This window comes from Pinus tabuliformis, chromosome 3_1 (assembly GCF_031772625.1).
Source record: "Pinus tabuliformis cultivar Carrire ecotype Pingquan chromosome 3_1, CPIR1, whole genome shotgun sequence".
Lineage (NCBI taxonomy): Eukaryota > Viridiplantae > Streptophyta > Pinopsida > Pinales > Pinaceae > Pinus > Pinus tabuliformis.
Genome location: NC_142301.1, coordinates 259,745,208 through 259,753,181, shown reverse-complemented (window position 1 = coordinate 259,753,181; position 7,974 = coordinate 259,745,208).

Sequence of the window (7,974 nt, the reverse complement as noted above, 5' to 3'; positions counted from 1 at the left end):
GAATATTCGGGGAATCTGCAATTGACTTAAGGATGCCCCACTCCCCTCGTCCACTCCCTGCCCATCATAAATTTCTATCTTTTTAAGAGGTTAACAAGCTCACCTACCAAGCCCCTATGTCACTCTCTATTCGCACCCATCATGAAATATTAACATCCTTGGTTTTGTGCAGCACCATCAAAGAATTCCCAGGGAGTATTTTTATCTATGGGAGCAGGGGCTAGCGGTCTCCTAGGCCGAGGTCTGGTGGGCTCGGGCATATCGTGGAAGGCAGATATAATCTGGGCCGAGATATGCATCCATCTAGTTGCTCTGTCATTAAAAATAATCTGGCTTTGAGCCAGCGAGATATGCTAGCATATAAGAAGGGGAAGGCATAACTATTTTGTACCACGATGCAAACTACACCAATTTTCCTAGGCTCGGCAAATATTTTCACCCTCCCATTTACTAGATAGTTGAATCCAGGAGGTGACAATCTACCAGAGATTGCTCTGAGATTCACATTGAAGAAATAAGTGTTGAGTCGATTCAGAACATTGTTTGCATAAGACACACCAGTGAGGGCCTTGGAATGAACGATGTGATAGTGATTCCCCGTGGGGACCTTGTTTCTGAGAACACACCAAGAGAAAAGTCTTGTTCACGGGGGAGAACCAAGCTTCGAGATGCTCTTCCACCGTTCAGGTGTCTGCTTAGGTTGTTTGTGAGATATGAGACTGAGATAGCCAGCCTTTGGGGTATAAATTCCGTTCTCTGCTAGGCACCAAACAAGTTCATTAGGTCCCTCCTTAATCCTGATGTGAGATTCACTCATAGCATTTATATAATCTTGCCACTCTTGGTGCCATTGAGGAGGAATATCAAGCTGTTGGGCAGATTTCCATCCTTGTGAGAAAATGGTGGTGTTCGTCTGATCAGCTATGTGTGCAAAGACCTTTATATCTTGTAAATTGAGGTGCTTGATGGAATCTTCCTCCCCCCCCAATCCAGGAATCCAGTCCTATGCGAGCTTTTGATCCATCATTTATTCTCCAGACCAAATTGTTTCTGATTGTAGGCAGGGAGTGCAAAAGAGCCTTCCAAACTAATGATATACCTATTCTTGGCCAGCTAGGCATGCGGACCCAATCCATGATTGGGAGAGGCCAAATGTACTTGTAATAGGAGACAGAGGTCGAAAGATTCTGCCCAGTCAATAATATCCAGCCCATTTTTGCAACCAAGGCTTGTGCAAATAGAGCTGGGTCTTTTAGGCCCCAACCTCCCCATTTTTTGGGTAGAGAAATCTTGGGCCAACTGAACCAAGCAAAAATCTTCTTATCTTGTTGACCATTCCAAAGGTATCTGCTACAAATCCATTGTAGACGGGCAAGGATATTCCTAGGAATCCATGCCAAAGACATCCAGAAAACAAGACTGGCTTCGAGAACAAATTTAATGAGCACCAGTCTGCCTGCTCTGGATAAGTATCTATGACACCAATTTGAGAGCTTTTTTTCCAACTTGGTAACCAGCCAAACCTAGTCTGCTATCTTTTGACTGAGGGGTTTGATCCAAAATCCCAGGTATTTGAAGCCACGATCAAGGGGGAGGATACAATAAGGAAAGTGGTGCTGAGCAAATCGTGACTCATGGATGGAAATAAGTGCTAATGTAATGGTGGATTTCCCTTGATTAGCCTGCATGCCAATAGCCTTCGAGAAGAGGGAAAGAACATTTGAGAAGGTGATAAAGTCTCTAATGCTTCCATCAAGGAAAATGAGAACATCGTCCACAAAAAGGAGATGTGTAAGATAGCAGAAATCATTTATTTTGAGGACACAGTGTCTTCCATCTCTTTTCGCTTGTGCAAGTAATCTACTGAGACCATCCATTACTATCAGAAAGAGTAAGGGGGAGAGGGGGCAGCCCTGTCTGAGGCCTCGCTCAACTTGAAAAAAATGGGAGGCAGACCCATTGATGAGGACACTGAAAGTTGGGGTGGAGACGCAAGCCATGATCCAAGTGATGAAAGCATGGGGGAAGCCAAGGTGAATAAGAAGCATCTTGATGTAGAGCCAACTAACTCGATCAAATGCTTTTTCCAGGTCGATCTTTAGGATGATTCCTTTTAGTTTATTGGTCTGGATCGAATGAATGGCCTCCTGAGCCGTACCAATGGATTTGTGAATCTTTTGATGCTAAAGGAAAGCAAACTGTTTGGGGGCTATATGGCAAGAGAGGATGGGGTGGATATGGTTAGAAATGATTTTAGCAATGATCTTATACAGGCGATTGCAAAGGTAGATGGGCTTAAAGTCATTGAAAGAGGAGGGGGAATTAGATTTTGGAATAAGGGCAATGAAGGTGGTATTGACAGCATTCACGCGTGTCCAGGTGGACTAGAATGTGAGCTAGGGTTCGATTCTTGGTTTGAACGAAAGTCTTATCATGGTCCAAGTATGTTCCGAGAGAATTTCCAATTCTGACGAAGACCTCCTCACACCAGTACTGCAAAGGGAATCCGGGCAAGCGAACCCATAGAGGTCCCGCACCAATCTGCGTTTTGGAAAGTGAGGGAATGTACCATAGGTCGCCGGGTGGAAAAACTGAGTAACGGAGATCGTGAGGATTGTGATTTGCCGGAGCAAAGGAATGGGAACACCACCTCTTCCACAAACACTAGCGTTGGAATCCAGGTAGACCCCCACTTGCCCAGTTTCCGTATATGCACACATCTTCCGTATATGCCCAGTTTCCGTATATGCACACATCTTCCGTATATGCCCAATTTCCGTATACGCCCAGTTTCCGTATATGCACACATCTTCCGTATATGCCCAGTTTCTGTATATGTGCACATCTTCCATATATGCCCAGTTTCCGTATATGCGCACATCTTCCGTATATGCCCAGTTTCCGTATATGCGCACATCTTCCGTATATGCCTAGTTTCCGTATACGCCCAGTTTCCGTATATGCCCAGATCTTCCGTATATGCCCAGTTTCTGTATATGCCCAGATCTTCCGTATATGCCCAGTTTCCGTATATGCGCACATCTTCCGTATATGCTCAGTTTCCGTATATGCGCACATCTTCCGTATATGCCCAATTTCCGTATATGCGCACATCTTCCGTATATGCCCAGTTTCCGTATATGCACACATCTTCCGTGTATGCCCAGTTTCCGTATATGCACACATCTTCCGTATATGCCCACATCTTCCGTATATGCTCAGTTTACGTATATGCGCACATCTTCCGTATATGCCCAGTTTCCGTATATGCGCACATCTTCCGTATATGCCCAGTTTCCGTATATGCGCACATCTTCCGTATATGCCCAGTTTCCGTATATGCACACATCTTCCGTATATGCCCAGTTTCCGTATATGCACACATCTTCCGTATATGCCCAGTTTCCGTATATGCGCACATCTTCCGTATATGCCTAGTTTCCGTATATGCACACATCTTCCGTATATGCCCAGTTTCCGTATATGCGCACATCTTCCGTATATGCCCACATCTTCCGTATATGCCCAGTTTCCGTATATGCGCACATCTTCTGTATATGCCCAGTTTTCGTATATGCTCACATCTTTCGTATATGCCCAGTTTCCGTATATGCACACATCTTCCGTATATGCCCAGTTTCCGTATATGCACACATCTTCCGTATATGCCCAGTTTCCGTATACGCCCAGTTTCCGTATATGCACACATCTTCCGTATATGCCCAATTTCCGTATATGCGCACATCTTCCGTATATGCCCAGTTTCCGTATATGCACACATCTTCCGTATATGCCCAGTTTCCGTATATGCGCACATCTTCCGTATATGCCCAGTTTCCGTATATGCCCAGTTTCCGTATATGCACACATCTTCCGTATATGCTCAGTATCCGTATATGCGCACATCTTCCGTATATGCCCAGTTTCCGTATATGCGCACATCTTCCGTATATGCCCAGTTTCCGTATATGCGCGCATCTTCCGTATATGCCCAGTTTCCGTATATGCACACATCTTCCGTATATGCCCAGTTTCCGTATATGCGCACATCTTCCGTATATACCCACATCTTCCGTATATGCCCAGTTTTCGTATATGCCCAGTTTCCGTATATGCGCACATCTTCCGTATATGCCCAGTTTCCGTATATGCACACATCTTCCGTATATGCCCAGTTTCCGTATATGCGCACATCTTCCGTATATGCCCAGTTTCCGTATATGCTCACATCTTCCGTATATGCCCAGTTTCCGTATATGCGCACATCTTCCGTATATGCCCAGTTTTCGTATATGCACACATCTTTCGTATATGCCCAGGTTCCGTATATGCGCACATCTTCTGTATATGCACCATGTTCCTTTCACCATAAATCCGATGTATGATACTAATTACCAATTAGAATGATATCATAATAGTCAATTGATTCATATGCAACAAACACCATTAGCCTCTATCATGCAAAGCATAACTTATACTAGTTAATGATACCAATTCTCAATGCATAATCTCATACTCAAATATTGACTTGAGTATACTCCCCTTGTGGTCATGCTCCCTCTTTGTGTTAGGAATAAGACCTCTTTGTGTTAGGTCCCTTTTGTTGGCACCTTTCCTGTTATCCACCATAAGACCGAGTCATGGCGACCATTGGCTTAGGCCCTAGGCACTAAGCCCTTTTAAGTCCTATAGGAGGCCTTTTTCCTTTGTTAATGGCTCCACGTCATTGGTCACGTTTTTAGGCGAATGACCACCCATCAACCCAAAGGACGGAGCTCCCTATTTGATAGCCCCTTTGTTTATTATGTGTTTCACTCCTTCCTTTCTACGCGAAACAATCCAAGGAGCTAGTGCTTAGATGCTCCTAGAGCCTCTGCGACTCTTTTCTCTATGCCCAAGATATTATTTCTATGTGAAACAAGTCGAGGGTAGTGTCCAGGTGCTAAGCTCGAAACTCCCTTATCCACGCACTTCCCTCTTGTGCATGTTAACAAACTCATTGGGGTTTGCCTTCCGAGTTGACATGTCCCATGGGGACCGCCCGAAACGCTCCCCATTGGCCATCATTGTTGCCTGTTGGTGCTGACGTATCCCAATGCCCTTTCTCTTGACACTTTCATTTTCATGACCTCCATACCTCCCTTGGGGTCGATCTGTGGGTCGATGTGTCCAATGGAGACCGCTTGGTGATATGTGATTGGTTGTCTCCCTCCGTATATGTCAATTGTCGTGTTTGGTTATTCTACCAACTTTGGCTATGCGCTAAAGGATCCTCCATTCACCTTTAACCATGTTATTTTACTTTGGGTTCATATAGCTTTGGCTCGCTCTATCTTTCAATCCAAGAGGCCATTTTAGGGCTTCCAAACCACTGGAAAGCTCCTTAGAGATCTATCCAACTTGCTAGGTTACACCTGCATTTGAGATGATATGGTGCTAAAAAACTGGCTCTGAAGTATATGTACTATTTCTTTGCCACCAATGATTACCATGCTTTCCTCTGCCTTTGCTTTGCCTATGCCACCTCTACTATTGCTTTTTCCATAAATCTTTACCTTGATCACTAATGAAAAAATATTTACCAATGCAATTTTCTTTACCAATCTTTGCCATTTCCTTTGCCTTTGCCTTTTCCATCAATGACAACATATGTCCAACAAAGGGAGGACCTGGTTAGAAGGGTAAGGAAAGGACCTGTTGAGACCACCCAAAGTTAAGGAGTTTCGTCTCCAAATTTATTGAATAAAGCCTCAAGAAACGTGTAGAATCTTAATGAGGTATCCATCGATGACTCACCATTGAATGTGATGGAATGGACAGGATTGTTGTGGGATGGCTTCTGCGTGAGCATAGTACTGTAACCCATTACTTGCCTTGGTATATCTCTTGAATTTCTTGTTCACATGGGTGGCCCACTATGGCAATGAATGTAGAAAAGGCATGTCGAGTGGCACCTTGCAATGACAATTTTGTTATACATCGCTTAATTGCTATCCAGGGGGCATGTTGTCATGCCTACCAAGTCGTGGGCAAGTGGGGGTCTACCTGGATTCCAACGCTAGTGTTTGTGGAAGAGGTGGTGCTCCCGTTCCTTTGCTCCGGCAAATCACAATCCTCACGATCTCCGAACACTCAGTTTTTCCCCCCGGCGACCTATGGTACATTCCCTCACTTTCCAAAACGCAGATTGGTGCGGGACCTCTATGGGTCCGCTTGCCCGGACTCCCTCTGCAGTACTGGTGTGAGGAGGTCTTCGTCAGAATTGGAAATTCTCTCGGAACATACTTGGACCATGATAAGACTTTCGTTCAAACCAAGAATCGAACCCTAGCTCACATTCTAGTCCACCTGGACACGCGTGAATGCTGTCAATACCACCTTCATTGCCCTTATTCCAAAATCTAATTCCCCCTCCTCTTTCAATGACTTTAAGCCCATCTCCCTTTGCAATCGCCTGTATAAGATCATTGCTAAAATCATTTCTAACCATATCCACCGCATCCTCTCTTGCCATATAGCCCCCAAACAGTTTGCTTTCCTTTAGCATCAACAGATTCATGAAGCCATTGGTACGGCTCAGGAGGCCATTCATTCGATCCAGACCAATAAACTAAAAGGAATCATCCTAAAGATCGACCTGGAAAAAGCATTTGATCGAGTTAGTTGGCTCTACATCAAGATGCTTCTTATTCACCTTGGCTTCCCCCATGCTTTCATCACTTGGATCATGGCTTGCGTCTCCACCCCAACTTTCAGTGTCCTCATCAATGGATCTGCCTCCCATTTTTTTCAAGTTGAGCGAGGCCTCAGACAGGGCTGCCCCCTCTCCCCCTTACTCTTTCTGATAGTAATGGATGGTCTCAGTAGATTACTTGCACAAGCGAAAAGAGATGGCAGACACTGTGTCCTCAAAATAAATGATTTCTGCTATCTTACACATCTCCTTTTTGTGGACGATGTTCTCATTTTCCTTGATGGAAGCATTAGAGACTTTATCACCTTCTCAAATGTTCTTTCCCTCTTCTCGAAGGCTATTGGCATGCAGGCTAATCAAGGGAAATCCACCATTACATTAGCACTTATTTCCATCCATGAGTCACGATTTGCTCAGCACCACTTTCCTTATTGTATCCTCCCCCTTGATCGTGGCTTCAAATACCTGGGATTTTGGATCAAACCCCTCAGTCAAAAGATAGCAGACTAGGTTTGGCTGGTTACCAAGTTGGAAAAAAAGCTCTCAAATTGGTGTCATAGATACTTATCCAGAGCAGGCAGGCTGGTGCTCATTAAATTTGTTCTCGAAGCCAGTCTTGTTTTCTGGATGTCTTTGGCATGGATTCCTAGGAATATCCTTGCCCGTCTACAATGGATTTGTAGCAGATACCTTTGGAATGGTCAACAAGATAAGAAGATTTTTGCTTGGTTCAGTTGGCCCAAGATTTCTCTACCCAAAAAATGGGGAGGTTGGGGCCTAAAAGACCCAGCTCTATTTGCACAAGCCTTGGCTGCAAAAATGGGCTGGATATTATTGACTGGGCAGAATCTTTCGACCTCTGTCTCCTATTACAAGTACATTTGGCCTCTCCCAATCATGGATTGGGTCCGCATGCCTAGCTGGCCAAGAATAGGTATATCATTAGTTTGGAAGGCTCTTTTGCACTCCCTGCCTACAATCAGAAACAATTTGGTCTGGAGAATAAATGATGGATCAAAAGCTCGCATAGGACTGGATTCCTGGATTGGGGGGGGAGGAAGATTCCATCAAGCACCTCAATTTACAAGATATAAAGGTCTTTGCACACATAGCTGATCAGACGAACACCACCATTTTCTCACAAGGATGGAAATCTGCCCAACAGCTTGATATTCCTCCTCAATGGCACCAAGAGTGGCAAGATTATATAAATGCTATGAGTGAATCTCACATCAGGATTAAGGAGGGACCTAATGAACTTGTTTGGTGCCTAGCAGAGA